This window comes from Taeniopygia guttata, chromosome 1 (genome assembly GCF_048771995.1).
Source record: "Taeniopygia guttata chromosome 1, bTaeGut7.mat, whole genome shotgun sequence".
Classification (NCBI taxonomy): domain Eukaryota; kingdom Metazoa; phylum Chordata; class Aves; order Passeriformes; family Estrildidae; genus Taeniopygia; species Taeniopygia guttata.
Genome location: NC_133024.1, coordinates 32,868,386 through 32,886,684, shown reverse-complemented (window position 1 = coordinate 32,886,684; position 18,299 = coordinate 32,868,386). Strand labels below are relative to the sequence as shown.

The window sequence follows — 18,299 nt, the reverse complement described above, 5'->3', positions numbered from 1 at the left end:
TTGTGTGATGAGTCTTGACCGATGGAAAATTGATACTGATCACAAGATAGACCAAATTAAGAGAAAAAACAGAATAAACTCATTTTTCTTCTAAATAACACCCTTCTGAAAGATAAAAATGAATAATTCTCTCTGCTACAGGTATAATGATATTCCCAGAATTGCTTCACATATCAACAGATAAAAAAGGACATTTAACAACTGTCCTTTCTCTTTTGAATGAAACAAGAGGCATACTTACACACTTAGGGAAGACAGAGCCAAATGATCTGTTTAGACTTGTTAGGACTTAGCAAGATGTATTTTGAAGCTCAGTTTCTAATTAATGTGGGAGTTGTATATCACACTTTAAGACTTTCTCGGTGGGTTTCAGTGCACTAAGGACCATGGGTAAAGAAGAAAAAAAAGACTGATAGTTTGATGTTGAAAAGTGTTATAAATATTCTTTCAACTGACTTATATCTGCTCAGACCTCCTGAGGTTTTAATATATTGTAAAACAGCTCATTAAATTATCAAGGACATAGACAAGGAGGGTTACATGACCTTAGACAGAGATATAGAAAGTTACTTTTTGGGAAAACAAAGAATATATATGACTTATCAGACACCTATGTAAACAGAAAGATGGACATGGTCTCTTGTCCCAAGTGGCAAGTGATAGGACAACAGGAAATAGCCCCAAGTTACACCAAGTGGGGTTTAGGTTGGCTGTTAGGAAAAGTTTCATCGCTAAAAGGGTTGTCAGGCAATGGCACAGGGTGGTCAAGGAAATGTTTGATTCACCATCTCTAGGGGTATTCAAAATAATTGTGGGTATGGCAGACATGATTTAGTCATTGTCCTGGTTTACGGCAAATTTGGGAGAAAACCTCAGGAAGGAGCTCCCAGAAAGCCAACCCCCATGGTCCCTCTCCCCACCTGGTTCAGGAAGAATTTTCTCAGAGAGAAGTGGAAAAAACCTGTTTATTTTACAGGCAAAACACTCCCCAGCACAAAAAATGAACAACACCAGATGACAAAACTCTTTCACCCTCTGAAGAGATGACAAATTCAGGAAGTCTCTCCTGGGAGTGGTCGCTCTGTTATCGGTCCCTCTGGCACTGGGAATGGCTGCTGCAGGTAACAAAGTGTGAACTCTTGGTGTTTCCCAGGTCCCAGACCAGAGAAGACTAGAGTGTTCCAAGAAAAGGGAAAGAAAGACAGTCCAGGGAAAAATTCGGACTGCCTAGCTAAACTAACTAAGCAAAAAAAAAAAAAAAAAAAAAAAAAAAAAAAAAAAAAAAATAGCAAAAGCAAGCAGAAGCAGGAGGCAAGAGCAAAGAGCAAGACCAAAGGCAAAAGCAAAAGCAAAAAGCAAAAGCAGCACTCTGTACCACCATGTGTGTCCAGCAGACCATGGGGGAGGGAGCAGGCTGATAACAAAACAAAACTTTGCTTTTCAGAGCCAGTCTTGAAGGCACAGAACATAATATCCAGCATAAACAGAACAGACGACTGGGGATACAAACATCATAATGTCACCCTAGGACAGTCATGAAAAATGCAGTGCTGGGTTGATGGTCAGACTTGATGGTCTTAAAGGTCTTAATCTCAGTGATTCCATGATTCTAAGTGATTCTTTTGGAGATAGTGTGTTTGTGCTGGGTCATATATACAAGAATTTTAATTTGCAAAGCAAAGTAGAATTGAATGCTATACATCACTGGCATGGATCAAGAACATCCACACTTGTAGGGCAATTAAATCATATCTACCCACAAAGTAGAAACACCTGTTGTCTTTGAAAGCTGATAAACAATAACTCTGCTCTCAAACTTCCTCTTCCTGCGGACATCTTAGTTAATTCATAACTTTTTATAATTAATTCTTCTTGACAGAAGACAACCAGATGTATAGAATTTGCAAAAATTGACCACATCTGGCAAATGAAACCAGTAAACCCAGCAATATTAAACTAAACCAGTTTAATAATATTAAATAATTTTCACTTCCTATAGACTACCATTTACCAGCATTCTTAGATCTAAAACAAGCTGAAAAGAGACACAAATATTATTATAATAAATATAAAACTGGAGAAAAGAGATGTGGTAGATTAGAAGCTACCTCATACCTGGGAAATAGCACTGTCAGCTTCTTAATTCTATAAGCAAAAAACCACTATGTGGTAAAACCTAACCAACCAACTAAAACAAACTTATGATAGACTTCTTAGAACTGCTAAAGGAATTGCATACACCAGACCTTAACCCATTTGACTTAAAAATCTCTTGTGTTTCATGAAACCTCAAAAGCTCATTAATATGTGTGATAATTAACTCAAAATAATAATAAAAAATAACATCACAGTTTTAAAAACACAACTGAATGATAAATCAGCAGGGTGGGTTTTTTTTCTGTCAGACAAAGAAAATGGGTGCTATTTTTAAAATAACTGCATGAGAATGTTACCTGTCATATCTGAGTTTAGCTACCTCATTTGGAAAAATGTCTTTTGTTCAATGAATTAGATCAAAGCTTCTACCTCCTACTTCTCAGAGAAAGTTCCTTTACAACAAGCCTGCTCCATTGTATTGCCACCTACATAAATTGTATTTGGAGATTTTAATACACCTTTAGGATGGTAACACTCAATGGCTTTAATAGGCTGCCCAGGGAAAAGCTGGAATCACCACCCCCAGAAGCGTTCAAAAACACATCGATGTGATGCTTAGAGACATAGTTTAATGGTGGGCTTGGAAGTGCTAGGTTAATTGTTGGGCTTGATGATCCTTGAGGTCCTTTCCAACCTTTGCAATTCTATGATTCCATAATTTTTATACAGGTTTATGTGCAGCTGCATTTCTATAGCCAAAACTGTGTTGACTAATGTTTGAAGCTACATACAATCCAATTCTATTCCTTAACTCTATGGGACTACCTGAAATTCACAGATCTGCTGAGCATAGCACAAACAGCAGTCATAGCATGGCAAAACCGTTGGTGAGTTCAGTAAGTAAACTAAAAAAGTTCATTCATTCATGGTTTGAATGCTAAACTGGTTAGAAAAAAAAAAAAAAAGGATGGGTTTATGCTTAAATATATAAAGAGCATGATTTTTCACCTTAAAACCAGCTAAATGTGTAATAAGAACTGTGTATTAATCTGTAAATGGTCAAATATATAAATAAAGTGAGTTTTATCAGGAAAAAGGAAAGGTGTCTGCTGGACTTTGAATAATTTAATAGTGAAACATCTTTCAGAAATGATACCAGGAGTTAGAAAAAACTGCTCCTTTTTCTGAAGTACATGTCAAAAAATGGCACAAAATCCCTTATGATATTTCCATGGAAAGTTGTGGATATGTGGACTGTAATCTTTCAAAGTTTGACCTGCTTGTTGCTAGTGCTTTTCAAAATACAAAGTCCTATTAATTTTTGTGAATCACAAAGCAATAATATATCCTCCTCAATAATGATTTGTGTCTTAAGACATTGGTTTATCAAATGTGGAGTTTGAAGATACTGAAACATAGCTCTAACTCAAAGTTATTGCCAAATTCTTGCCTATGTTACTTTACAACCTCTTAACCTTGGAATTTGTACAGTGACCTAAACAAACAGCCACATATAAAAGTCCTTGTAAAATATTCTATTCATCTATAAATGGATCTCTGTGAAATAATAGATGCTATCATCTTATTATATTACTGTATTTTCCTTTAATCTTGAAGAATGAGTAGAATCACTACTCATTGGTTGGGTTCATCTGCCTAACAGAAAAAATGGGAAGTGGTCATCATTTCATGTCTCTTTTGATACTGAGTGCTGTTCTTACTGCTGAGAAAAGAAGTCTTTGATATGCCATCCACATTTCAGAAACCTGCTGCCTTTTAATGCATCACTCCTAGAAACACTATTAAGCTCTCCAGGCAGGATTGTTCATTCTCCTTGCTGTTTTCACTCTCTAAATTATTTGCAATGTAAATAAGCCAGTACAGATTAACAGATTGTGAGGGACAGAGAGAAGTAGGAGGAAGAAAGAGAGATATCTGGACTTAGTATTTCATTTTGCCTTTACAGCGCAGATTTTGCAGTCTAGATTACAGAATAACTGGAAAGAATTCAAAAAAACAAAGACAGGGTTCCTTACCCGTATTTACAGATCTGTGAAGCACTTCCTTCACAAATCAGCATTATGCAGTATATGGCAATTTTCAATGGTTACTCATTTTAGTAATCGTTTAAATGTATATTGTTAAATGAAGAGGTGTGTAATGGCCAAAAGAGCATCTTTTAGAAGGAGTTGGTTTGTTCTTCTGGGTGCTTTTCTGCTCGGCAGATAGCACCAAAATGGGAAATTATCACATTTTTGAGAAAATGTTATGGACATTTCATATTCATGACATCACAAATAGTGGTACTTCACATAAAATTAAATGGAAATGCTCAAAGGTGTTTCAGAAATGACAATTTGGGTGTTCAGTTCTATCTTTTCTTTAGCCAGGCCAGAGTCTTGCCTCAGCCATGAGGGAGTGGAGCCTAGGGCCATGTGGGCGTCTAGGTTGTTATTCTATACCACCTTTCTGCATGGCTGGGGGCAGAACTGAGAAGGAGTGGATGCATGGCTTATGGTTGGCAAGGTTAAGGTGGTGAAGGAGAGTGGCTCATGGTTTTTATTTTAGTGGGAGCACTAAATGAGGGAATATCATTCGTAAACTACAACAAGTTCTCATTAAGCTCTTCTAAAACAAAACTCACTATGGAGTAAGATCTGATTCTAGAGGAATTTGCCATTTATGTGTTGGTCTCCTCAACCCCTTTAATTTCTCTCGAATTCCGGTACATATTGTTTTTTTTTCCCTTACTTATCCTGTACTTAGTATGGAACAGATATGGTTTTTAAAAAGTATGAGATTATGAGTAAGGTCAAGGGAGCCCAGAAATGTGAAGTTAAAACTGTTTGAGTGATGATTGCTATGCAGCTACCGAAGAGAAACTTTAGCATTTTTCCATGTGAATAGTGTAGGATCATAGTATCTGATACTGAAGGCATCCTAAGAAGCCCATAGTCAAGTCCCCTGCTCAAAGAGGGTGCAGGGATTGAGAGACACAAACTCTTATGCCAGCAAAACTAAGTATTTTATTACACCAGTATTTAAAGGTCTCTAAGTTCCATACAAAATTTTCCTCTGGGACCCCTTTGCCCCATTCCATAGCGTTGCAATATTTTTAGTTATCGAGTCCTCATTACATTCTCGTGTTAGCAATATCGTTGTTATATTCTTTCTCTTCAGAGAAGTCAGCATAACCAGACATGATGTCTTCACTTCTGTTCTTGCCTTGAGTTTATCTCTCCCACGGTTTTCACTGTACCAGGGCCAAAAGGTCTGTGGTGCTACCCAGCACAGCTTCTGTAGCTGTCTGGTCTTCCACAAGAAGGGTCATCTAGACTAAGATGGTCAAAGATTTTTCTAACTGGGACTTGAAAATATCCAAGCATAGAGATCACACAAGTGCTCTAGGCAACTGTTCCAGTGATTAACTATCCTAATAGTAAAAATTCTTTTCTTTATATCGCACTAGTCCTGTAATTCAGGACTATTTTTTCTCTTCTCCCGGAACTTAGTGCAGAGACTGACCTTGCCTTTTCAGTAAACTTCTCTTTGGTACTGGAGGATTGCTGTTAGGTTCACTTTAACCCAGTCTTCCCCTGATGATTCTGGTAAAGGTTTTCCTTCTCATTATGAATTCTGTATAGTTTCAGATAATTTGTCATCTGAAGCTTTCCATCCCTCAGAAGAAGCAGTAAGGAAATAGACATAATGAATATAGAAGCAAATAATTCAGCACCCAGTCTATATCAATGGGTACTAGTAGCCCTGGCTGGCCCTAATCAGATCCATTGTCAAATGCTCCCATAAGCCCCATATAATCTCTGCCAGTACCTTACAGAAATGTATTGTAGATATGTCTGTGCCCAGATCCTCATAACCATGCCCATGCCTGGCCATGGACTCAGTTGATCTGGACTCCAACCCGTGGATTGACATCGTGGTCTGACTTTGGATTTACATCTTTATCATGAGCCTGCCTGGGTATTTGTTTGGATCTGACAGTACCTCATCTGCCCTAGTAACTTGCTATTGAATGGGCTGAACTCAGGCTGGTGTGATCTATGCTGTGTTAGCCCTTGGTGCACCTTGACATGGACAAGTGGTCTCATCTCACGTGACATCTTTCATCTAGATGGAAGTAAGATCTAGTGAAAAAGGAAGAACAAGTGAAAGCAGAATTGGAGAAATAATTACAATTCAGTAAAACTGTATCTCTTGTTTGATCCATTAGTAAAAATAGATTTCCTTTTTCTTGGAGGTCAGCAGAAATCTGCTGGTTTTGTCCAATTGAAGAATTTCTAGTAGAGAAGTCTGTGGCAGGACACATCCATGCTTTAAGGTGCCCCATGAGACATATCTTACAGTGACTCAGCATGTGTGGAAGTAAAACAGATGACAACACCAAATTAATAATTGGTCTTCTATGTAACAGTTAAAAGCTGCAATAATGAGATGTTAGGCACGTGATACTTGGCAGGATGTTGCCAATAGAAACTGGCCTGGACTAACAGTGTGTGTGAGATTTATAGCCAATGAAATATGTGCAGACTTTTGATTTTAACCATGAAAGTTTAACAAAATTAATCAAAGCTGTTTGGGGGACTATCTCAACAGCACAAAATATGAGGAAATTTTGTATATCAGGGACACTGACCAGACATCAAACAGATTTCCTGTTCTCCTGGCATTAATGAGACACCACATTAACTATGTTACAGTTCTTATAAAGATTAGGAAATAGAACTAAATTGTGGAAAGGCAGCCACAAGCAAGAGACATGAGGGAGACGCCTGAGTAGAAAAAATATGGGGACTCCAGGACTTAAATTATGAGCTGTTTTGGTGTAAACACTTATGGCTATTTTGTGGGAAAAGAATGCATTAGTTATATTTTTTCAAGAATTCAACTTTCTACTAGTTCAGGAGCATGAACAATATATTTGGAGAGTAGTAAAAAGCTCACACGCAACTTTCTTTAAATTGGGTGTTATTATTTATACATACAGCAAGCAAGCATAAGTGGCTTTTGAGGCTTTGGTCTGGTAGAAACAGCAGCTATTATCCATTATTCTGACTGGAAACAGGAACAGAAGTAGTTTCTACAACAGCTACCTTTTACTTTCAAATGCAACCGGCAGGAATAAAATCAACTTGCTTTAAAGAACATGGAGACTGCTGATTTTAAGCAGCAGAGGAAAATGTCAAAGCAGCTTAAATCAAGAAAGCAGCCCTGTTTATTGCCAATGGTTTCAGTTCCCTGAGAATAATGGGGGAGGGTAGACATTTTGAGAGAAAGCCACCTCCTTTACTTTTGTTGATAAGGACAAAATGTTCTTTGCTCCACCAAGCTAGTCTGAGGCATTCAGGGACAAAATTGTCTGACACAGGAAAATATCTCTTTAAAGACATGGTTACCTGGTTAAAAATAATTTCAATTTTCAATTGAAATGGTAATTATGATTTGTGGGTTTAAATTCTCAGAAGATTCATTCAATGTTCAAAGAACACATATCATGATTTTAGTGTGGATAGTCTTTATATTTGTGCATAGTGAAGATGCTGATGCTTGGTGTGAAGAAGCAAATTCATGTATGTTACCATGATCAGAGCTTTGATTATGTTCTGCCAGATCATCTACAGGAACACATCTAATCTATTGTCCTTCATGTTAATCACTAATGGCCTTTAAAGTAGATTTTTTTCTCTTTTTATCTGTTTAATGTCATTGTGACAATAGAAAAAGAAAGAGATGTTACTTAAATCCATCAGAGAAATCTAAATATATTATATTATTGAAACTTCCTTTATCAGTCAATTTTGAAAAGCCCTGTGAAGTTTACTTGATGGCTTCTAGCATATTGTGCAGACTGACATTTCCTAGACAAGACTTCTGTTCCAGTGACTTTTTTTAGAAAATGTTTTAAGTTAGTCAGCCTCTAATTGCTCTTATCATCCCACCTGATATTTTAAAATTAGAAAGTTATTTTTCTTTCAATTCAGCTCAATAAATTAGCATTACAGTTCCAAACTGGTTTTTAAAAATTATCATGTTTTAGTTATATGTAAAGCCAGTTTTACAGTGTATAACATGAATCTTTATCATTTAGTATTTTCTTTAGCTAGCACTGTTTTAAGTTATTTATCTTACATGAAATCCTTGTTTACCGTCCTGCCAAATACATTAAATGTCAATCACACAATAAGAAGAATGCATCTGCCTTGTCATTTTCTTATCCTTCTCAGCTAATTTAGTCCATTGCTAGAAAATATTTTTCTCCTGTTACGGTTAGAAGATGGACACTTTATTCTTAATCACAGGATTAATCAAGGACTTTTTCAGAGATATGATTCATATTCTGCATAACTCTTCAGCATTGCTTAAATTTACCTCTACAATAGTTTTGTTCTACTTCTACCTTTTACCCCTGATTCGAGGTGATTTCAGTAATTCCCTCTGAAGGGTAGGTAATACTTCAAACAGCATAAAATTTTCTGCAACTGTTTCAGTAAAGCATTTATTAAAGAATTTTTAGTACCTACATAGATATAAATCAGTCTATTAAAAGAGAGTAGGATCCTCTTAGACTGGGACAGTCCCAAAAAAATATAACTACAATGCTGACTAAGAGATGATGCAACAAGGGCATATTACATTTGTTTTAATATGCTTCTTGTGTGGCATTTACATTTAGATCAAGCTGAAAAATAACATTTCCACTTCTATTTACTTAAATTTGAAAGTTTATAAATGGCACTCATTTTGCCAAACACATAAAGCAACAGATCTAGAGATACCAGGCAGCAGTTTCCACTAGGTCATGACTCATAGAATAAACTAAGAACGTTTAAGTTGGAATGGGTGTTTGAGATCGTGAAGTCCAACCATTAACCCAGCACTGGCAAGCTCGCACTGGCAAGCTCACCTTTAAATCATGTTGCTAAGTGCCACATCTACAAGTCTTTTAAACACCTCCAAGAACGGTGACACAACCACTTCCCCAGGCAGCTTGCTCCAGTGCTGAACTCATCTTGGTATTTGCATCTAAATTAGGCCAGTCTTAATTTGTTTAATTTATTCTGTATTTATTGTTAAGGAAGACCAAGGTGGCTGAAAATATGGTATTTTATGTGAATCTTGTCCTTTTTGTGTTTGCACCTAATGCAAGCAAACAAAGGAAGAAAAATAGCCCATTTTAAAATCCAAATATTTAGTGTAGATACTGTAATCTATAGGATGCTTTGATCATGGAAAGATCTACTTTTCCACTTTAAACCTAAATAGAATGAGCATGCATATACATAATTACTTTCATTGTACTCTTCAAAGTCATTATTTAAAAAAAAAAAGTATTGGTAGGCTGATTGTGTAAAGTTGATGATAAGAAAGAAAAATAATTACTTATTTATGCTGAGAGGAGCGAATTTACTGCTGGTGCAAGTAGGCAGAGCTTTATTTGAATCAGTGAACAGGATTGTTCTGAAATAGAAAACTTCTAGAAAGCTCTAATATTTTTTGTCCTGTAGTTCTCAGGGATGGATTAAGCTATAAATTCAATTTAATTTTAATTGCCTTAGGTCTCTAAAGAACCAGTCCATAACAAATGGAGTCCCAGAGGTGAAAGTACTGAATTGGTCCTAGTATTATGTTTAAATGAAACACACAAAAAGTTTACTAATTAGCAGGGACAGAAATGAAATTATTTAGGATTTTATTTAATCTGAGGCAAATAGCATTAAATGTAACAATTATCTAATTATACTGTTTTAATGCTGCTGAGATTTTTAAACTTATATATGAAGGAAAGAGAATGCTGCAAATAAGAAGTAAATTCTTTATTTCCACTAGAGCAAATATGTTATCATATGCTTGACCTATGGCACAGCAATTAAGGATGCAGAGCTCAATTGCCTAGAGAGATTATACAGAATTCATTCATTGAGGTGGAAATGTTTAATTAAGACATGCATCATAATAAGTATATGCATTGTTATGGTTCTTTGGAGTCCTGTAGAACCTTAAGAGAATATAACAATTCAAACCAACACAATAACAACCCACCACTTGGAGTGGTTGCCTTGGGAAATCCATCTGCTGTTTAGGCAACCTACAAAGCTCTCCTATATATGGGACTGGGTGAAGTTTAACAGTGAGCAGAAATTTAGGAAGTCTTCATGGAGACTGAGATTTTAATGGAAGTTAAATATCACCATCAACAGCTGATCCCTCAATTAGTACTATGATAAGAGGATGTGAGGAGACTGAAAAATGTAGAAAGAAGAATTATATTTCATCAATTAATGGAGCACTTCAAGTATTTTCTGATAAGAGGAAGTGCTTGGATGGCTAATTATCAATACTCATGCTGGTTTTCCTTCCCATCATTTGGTCTTTCCCACTGACTCTACACCTATAGATAGAGGATTGTTACACATTTATAATGCACTTGACAAAAAATTACAAGCCAGAATATTTTTAGTGGTAAGCATTGAAAAATCTTGGCTAATGATAGAGGAATTTCAGGCTGAAAGAAAGACATACTGACCCAGATAAAGTTTTTGTCACAAATATATAGGAACATGATATTGTCAAATCTTATTCTTCTATTGCAGATTTCATGGCTGAAGATGCTCAAGAGTTTACAGCTGGAATATATGTATTTTGGAGGAGACATAAAAGTGGTAGAGGGGGAGAGAAAAAAAAGAAGGCAATGACAGGATCAGTAGAGAAGAGAGATGTATTTCAAATGACACCAAAACTTATGCCTGTTGAAATGTTGGTGAAGTTATAAAATCTGTTGAAATGGGGGGTAAAAAAAAAAGGAACTCAAGGAACTGATTTTGAAAGACTATCAAGAAAAGAAGGAGAAGTGAAAGAGATTTAGTCAAAATACTACTCGCAACTGTCTTACCAGAAGAGAGTGATAGTGCCCTGGTAGAATGTGTATTTCAGAAATCAAGGTCTTTGGACAAGGGATGAGTCCTGAGAATGACTGATAAAAGTAAAGGTGATAGAGACAGAAGGAAGGGCTAATGAGCCTGGCATACAAGTTAAGAAACGGTTTTGAGTTAATCTGGCCTGTAGATGAGGAACACCTTAATTAACTGAATTGCTTTCCCTGAACTAAGATTATTTTTGCTTCTAAGAAAGTACATAGATACGTAAAACTCTTTTCAGCTGGGTTTTGCTGGGTATTAGTTTATTTTGGAGTAGCTGGTATGGAGCTGCATTTTGAATTTGTGCTGGAAACAGTGTTGGTAACACAGGGATGGTTTTTTTACTGCTGAGCCGTGCTCACAGAGAGCCAGGACCTCTTCTGCTTCTCACTGCACCCCACCAGCAAGGGGGCTGGAGGAGCACAAGGAGCTGGGAGGGGACACCACTGGACAGATGAGCCCAAATGACCCAAGGGATACATCAGACACATGGTGTCATGCTCAGTGTATGGAACTGGGGGAAGAAAAAGAAAGGGCGGACATTTTTAGTGATGTATTTTTCTTCTCAAGTCACCCTAATATGTGATGCAGCCCCACTTTCCTGGGGATGGCTGAACACCTGCTTGCCCATGGGAAGTAGTGAATTAATTCTTTATCTTTGCTTGCATACACAGCTTTTGCTTTCCCTATTAACTGTCTTTGCTGCAGTCCATGAGTTTTTTCACTTTTACTGTTTTGATGCTCTCTCCTATTCCACTGGGATGGGGGAAGCAAGGAGTTGAGGGGAAGAGTTGCCAGCTGGGGTTTAAACCAAGACACAAAAACTTATAGACTATAATTTTTTTTGACTGACCTTCTTTTTTTCATACTCATAAACAATATAAAAGTAACAGTAGAATCACAAAAAGTATGTTCTACAAGGAGGTCACCAGAGAAACCATAGGAGATCCCACCAGTTTAATTTAGAAGAAAATCTGATCCAGAATATTAAAGGCTTTAAAGAAACTGTGAAAAGACAGAAAAAGTCAAGTATGTGTTTTGATCCTAATGTTTGAGAACCACAGGTGTTAAAGGCCATCAATTTCTTGATCCATTTTTATTTCGGTAGTCATTAGGCTTTGAACTATTGAAGAAAAAAACTTTTAAGTCGTTTGTAATGAATGTGAATTTATTGCTTAGGTATCTCAAGGGGGCAAAAAAGCACAGAAATTTGGAGAGATTGCCAATAGAAGGCAGGATGTTAGATAACAAGCACACAGTGGAAAGCAGATTCCAGAAAAAAGGGTCCACTTTCATTTAGAAGAGAAAAATGTTTTTGGAAAAGTTACCATGACTAAGCAGTACTGCTTTCTGAGACAGGAGGTACAGGTTGGAGGTATTAAAATTTGCCATTGGCTACCCTCCAGAAGAGCTTCATGGCTGTCACAAAGGGTAGAATTGGCTTACTATCTGCACAATGTGGACTTTTCCTAATTACACTACATATGCTCTTTGCTGCTTTTTCTTTTATCTTTTCTGTGCTTCACAGTTAATTTGTCACTGTGTAAAGAATGGGTTTTTCCCCTTCCTGTTAAGCAACAGAAGCAAAAAGGGCATGTCTGCTATACCTACTTAGTCTCACGAGTGAGACTAAGTTGTTTCAGTAACATGAATTTGTTTTCATCTCTCTTAGGTAATTACTTCACAGTAAAGCTCTTCTTTCATTAATTTAGAAACCTTTCTGGTGTCTTCTGAGCATTGCCTGCATCTCAGGCATATGGCCTTTTCTCTGTAAATGCCCTCAGCTTCATCCATTATTGTTGCTTTAGGAGACATCCATTCTTAATCAAGAGAATGCTGTGCAAGGCCATGTGGGTTTGTAGTTTTTCAGTCAATCCCAACAGCACCATGCACAAACATAAATTAAACTATTAAGAATCTAAGGAGATTATAATGACTGCAATTAGCTCCCAATTTATTTAATAAAATGGGTGTTTCCCAAGAAAGGTCATATAAAAGGAAAAGACTGCATGCAGTTAAACAAACAAACAAACAAAATTTTAAAAAAAGAACTTTCGTGCTCATATCCAAAGGGGGGCAAAAGCAAAGTTTTCTTTGATGTGATTCCTTGGAGATATCCTGACAAATAGAGAGCAATTTGGTTTCATCTTCTGAATTTCCACTTTGTATGGAAAATGTTAAATTACTGGTAGAATTGCTGCAAAACCTCCCTTAGGGATCTGTTTACTACATGGAAGCAATCTTAATTGGGAGATATTACTGACATATTCTAGATTATTGTAAAGCTTTTTGAAATGCATTTCTCATAGCTTTGCTCAATGCAATCTAATTTTTCTAATATTTTCAATCATTTATTATGCATAGAGGAGATCCTGCATTTATAGACCACCCTCCAGCATGAATGCAAATTCATATGTTTTTTGGGCAATTAACTGGCAGAATCTGTTTAAACACTGAATTATCTAATCTCACACAACTGAGTTCATAACATTATTAGAGATGCTAAGCATGAAATAGTGTACTTAGCACAGTCCAGAAATCAGATAATTAAAGTTCTGAGAAATCAGAAGTTTCAGGAGAGCAAGGGGTAATGTGGCAATGCCAAAATCCTATGTGAAATGGACTGGAGTCAATGAAGCCTGATGAGTAGCCGGATGAATGAAAGCCAAATGTATTCTGTGATGACAGGATTTGTTGGAATTCCAATAAACTCTGTTAAACTCATGTATAGAAGGCTACCTGACATAAACCAGCAAAGTTTGTAAGGAAAGGAAATTCAAGAGTGTTTTATAAATGACGAAGCAGAAAAAGGACTAATGCTATTTATGGCCACAGATTCCTGTGATTAGTTAGAAGGACTACAGACATCATTAATACTTAACACTCAAATGGTGTTTGGATAGTGCCAGTTCAGTACAGATACTCTTGCTAGTGGGGATAGCATCATACAGAGCAGGAAAGGTTATCCATTGCAAATATACTAAGATATAATTGTTCTCATCTTATTAGTGGATGGAAAAAAACACACATATAAAAAAATCATAACCTTATAAAAGAATTTGCAGCATCCATTTTTAATGGACAGTCAAGCTGTCACATGAAATCCCAGAGGAACTGAATGTCAGGACTTCTGTGTGCTGCTTTTTGTGTTCAGCTTGAATTACGCCATAACTCTTTGCAGCCTTGGGGATAACCAGGGAAATCCCTGGTGAGGAGTAGTCTGTAAATGAAGAATAAGTTCTTCTCTAGTGTATTCTTCCTGCACTGGTATGTTGTGGTACTGGGATCAGTAGAAGTACTTGGGCTGCTTCTGCTTAAGGGTAAGAAGGAAATAAGATTTCTAAAGCTGAAAAGCTCTGGTGAGAATGAGCAGGGCACAAGGAAGTTAAAGCCAAGGATTTCTATGTTATTCACTAAACTTTGATGCCTGAGTTTTCTTAAGCTCAGTGTCTTGTAAATCAATTTTCAAACTTAGACCCCAGCTCATCAGAAAATAGTTAGCTCCCAACAACAAGCATAAAATCCAAGCTACAATTTCACAATTTGCCATATTTTGTTTCCTGGTCACTGAGACATGATTTATCTCTTTGTTGGCCTTTCCCTTGCTTCAGCTTTTTTTTTTTTTTGATTGTCTAGATTATAGGGATTCTGGTGTTCTGCATCCTCCCTTTGTAAAACAAAAGGAGATCTTTCTGTGTCATTAGTCCCATTACTAACCATATAGTTTTTCCATGGTTTTTCAATGTAATAGCAACTCATAATTATTACCACACATCATATATATCTTATATTCCAATTTTCTAATTTCAATTTTACAGTTACTACCATTTCAACAGAATTCTCCAGGATTAAGTCCTCCCCATGAACTCAGTGCAGCACTAAATCTTGCATGTTTTACTAAAATCCCCTGATATTTATCTGAGGAATGTTTCTCATAGAAACCAATGCATGGAATAACTCTGACTTTGTTACTCACTGGGTAGCTGTGCAAAAGCATATTTTGAATCCACTGTGCAAGAAAAAATAAAAGTAATTACTGTATCAAATTGGAATATTTCTCATTAAGAGCTTGGTCAGCAAAGTTTCCCTTGGAATTACTGATTCCTATGATAAAAATATTTTTGCATCCAATCCTGTTCATATTTCCAAGAAATGTATTAGCCCTAATTGTTATGGCAGTACAGAAGGAAACAATATTGGTTTCTTAGATACTAGTAAAATAAATCTAGTCATTCACTTTGATAGCACAACTACTTTTTTTGGCAAAGAAAACTTGTTTATGTTCTTTTCAGTGCTGGGACTTTCTTCCACACAGACAGATGGATTAAAATAGGGGCATTTGATTTATCAAGTCAACCACAGAAGTGTCTTTTTATTTATGGATTTAATATTTGAAAATTCTAATTCAAATGATGGTTCTAATTATTCAGCAGATAACTGATAAAATTATTATTACTCTGAACTTGCTGTCTGTCCTATCTGTCCTTAAATAAAAATAGACCTATGTATATGCAATAAAGTCTTAGTGCTTGGATCTTCTCTGATCTTGCTTAATATACCAGTACAGGTAGCCTTTGAGTGCCCTACCTGAAAGATTTCTCTTTAGCTATCCATGTTTTAAGTTGTGGTTATCTCTGGTTCCTTGAGCTGCTTGTTCCCATTCTGATTTATACATTTCCTAAACTGTGACAGCACTTTATTCTCTGCTGTAGTATCTCAGTCACAAATACTGTCTGCTAGTGTCTGAAAAGTTACCTTTTGCTTTAGACAATTTCTCTTGATCCTTATATTCTCCCTTTTCTGCTCCAGTGTATTCCTTTCTATCAAGACTCCTGCTCTGCTTAAAACTACTCAAGATATAGGAGAGGCAGTTTTCAGTTCTATCCCTTGGAATTTTTGTGCTGATTCTGCTCAGTTTTCTCAAAACTTTTTCTTCAGCCCCATTCTAATGACTGCAAGAAGGCTGTGAGTAGTTCCAGGCTGCCATGGCACTAACCCATCTGCACTCTAGCCCACTTTTGATTTCCTTCCTCCTAACCACTGCTATAGTCAAACAGACACGATGAAAAAGACTAAACCTGATGATGTCTGGTAAAAAATTATTTTTTTTCCTCAGCTTCCAAGTCTCCAAAGTATATTAATATCTCCAAGCTTCAAGTGCAGAACACAAGCATCTTTGATGAAAAACCTGGGAGAGGTTCACAAAAAATATTATGCTAATTTTCTACAGTGATTCACACAAGTATGACAGTTATCAATCTGAACATTTCTAAAGAACAAATAAAAATAATACTTAACTGTTTCTTGAGGTTTTTGAGATTTTAGAAAGAAAATACAATTGAAATATATGTTCTGGTTTTGGCTGTCATTTGAAATACCATGCCACCAGAGGTCTCACAGAAGTGTAATTCAAACATGTGGAGTACAAAAGCTATTAAGGACTAGAAGGTCTTTAGAGTCCCTTCCCACCCTAAACATTTTGTGATTCTATAATTACCTTCTGCCTAAAGGGATTTCTAGTCTAAACGAAGTGTAAGCAAGAATTCTGAGAATCAAGGTGTTGGTTGAGCTCTGAGCAACATGATCGAGTGAAAGGTGTTCTTGTCCATGGCAGGGGAGTTGAAACTATGTGATTTTTAAGGCCCCTTTCTACCCAGAACATTCTATAATTTGATTATTTGTTTCTGGAAAAAAAAAAAAAAAAAAGGCTCTATTTTAAGGATCTGAGAATGGGAATGTCTTCCTCTACATGGGTCATTACTCATAGGTATCTCAGAAAGTCAGACCAAGCAGTTGGACTTCTGGCCATAAAAGGATCATCCTTGGGTCAAACTTCTCTCAGTGGTGACAAAATGATATCTGACTAAAGTTTTTCCTTCTCTCAGTTTTTATAAGGGAAAAGAGACAGAGCTTGAAAGAGAAGGAGAGAATTCTTCAAACTGTATAATAAGCAATATTCATCCATCACATATTTCATTAAGCATGGTTTCCTAAAGAATTAGAAGAGCACATAACTGAATGACCGCACATATTTATGTACATTTTTAATGTACTCCTGTAATCTATCTCTTTTTAAAGGTCATCAGGGCAATCATGAGCAAATGTAGGAATGGAAAAGCATTTTAAAAATGTGGGGAGCAATTGTCATGTCATGGAAAACCTTGAAAAAATTATTAAACATTAAAATTCAGTAAAAATAGAATTATTTAGAACCCTGAACCTGTTCAATCATACTTACAATGCTCTCAAAAATATTTATTTTATTTAATGGCCTGGAAAACAGGTATGAGTGCTACATTTTTTTCAGCTTCCTTCTCTTCCCTGCAACAGAAGCACTGATACAAATTTTTGGATATTTCTTTTTCTAATCAGTGTTTACACCTCTGTCTTTTTCTGGTAAATGTATAACTTGTGTAGAATGCTATATTCTACAACCTCTATATTGCACAAGCACAACACAGCCTTTTTTCTGAACAGTGGATTCTGATAGAAACTCTTGTCCCCAAGTGCTTCCCCCAGCAGAACAGACAGATGGCATAATGAAACAAAACAATGTGTAAACACGATGTACCCAGAATTAATGAGGTCTTTAGTCACAAGGTAAATAATAGAGAAAAAGAAAGCAGGATAGGCAAGGGGGAGAAAAGCATATGGGTTCTGGGTGACATTTTAATAGACATGAGAAAAAGTGACATAGGAAACTGGTCTATTCTTATTCTGGCATTTGTCTTAGAATAAGGCCTAGGGAGCTAAACATGCCTGAAGCTGAACCCTGTTACTGCTACAGGAAGAAAATATACAAAGAAGATATCCCAAGGTATTCAATTCCTTGAAAGGGAATCTGACTACAGAACAAAGTTTTGATCCAGGCGGATGCACAAAACTTACTTACCACCAGAACATATTTTCCTGTAAGAGCAAAACAGAGTGAATAAACATAGAACCCTTGTTGAAGCAAATTAAATACATAGTAATTAAACCCCAAAATAGATATTGTTCCACAAGGCACGGAGAGATTAAGGATACTGAAGCTATTTACGATGGTGCTATTTGTTGAAAATTCAGAGGAACAGAGACCATATGTTGAACAAATATGGTGGTACAAATTACAGGGGAAATAGAAACTTGTTAAGGTCAAAACTGAAAAATTATAATAAGTTTGGGATTTATATTTACAAAGCTGTGGCTATGTCTGAGTTAGTCTTTGCTGCCTGTTCTTGTAAATCTCCACAATCAGTGAAGGCATTTTTAAATATCTGTTTTAGCAAG

The 18,299-nt window shown here is 36.3% G+C and overlaps 1 protein-coding gene across 33 annotated transcripts in view; it reads left to right on the top strand.

Moving 5' to 3' along the window:
* The window catches only part of TENM4 (teneurin transmembrane protein 4), a 1,535,912-nt gene that overhangs the window by 35,237 nt on the left and 1,482,376 nt on the right, over positions 1-18,299 (top strand). For 2 of the 33 annotated variants that reach the window (XM_072936936.1, XM_072936951.1), the window contains one exon: positions 977-1,121. The exons of the other annotated variants lie outside the window; for them this stretch is intronic. The gene's annotated coding sequence lies outside the window, so the exon portion shown is untranslated. The remainder of the gene's footprint in view (positions 1-976; positions 1,122-18,299) is intronic. 33 annotated transcript variants of the gene reach the window in all.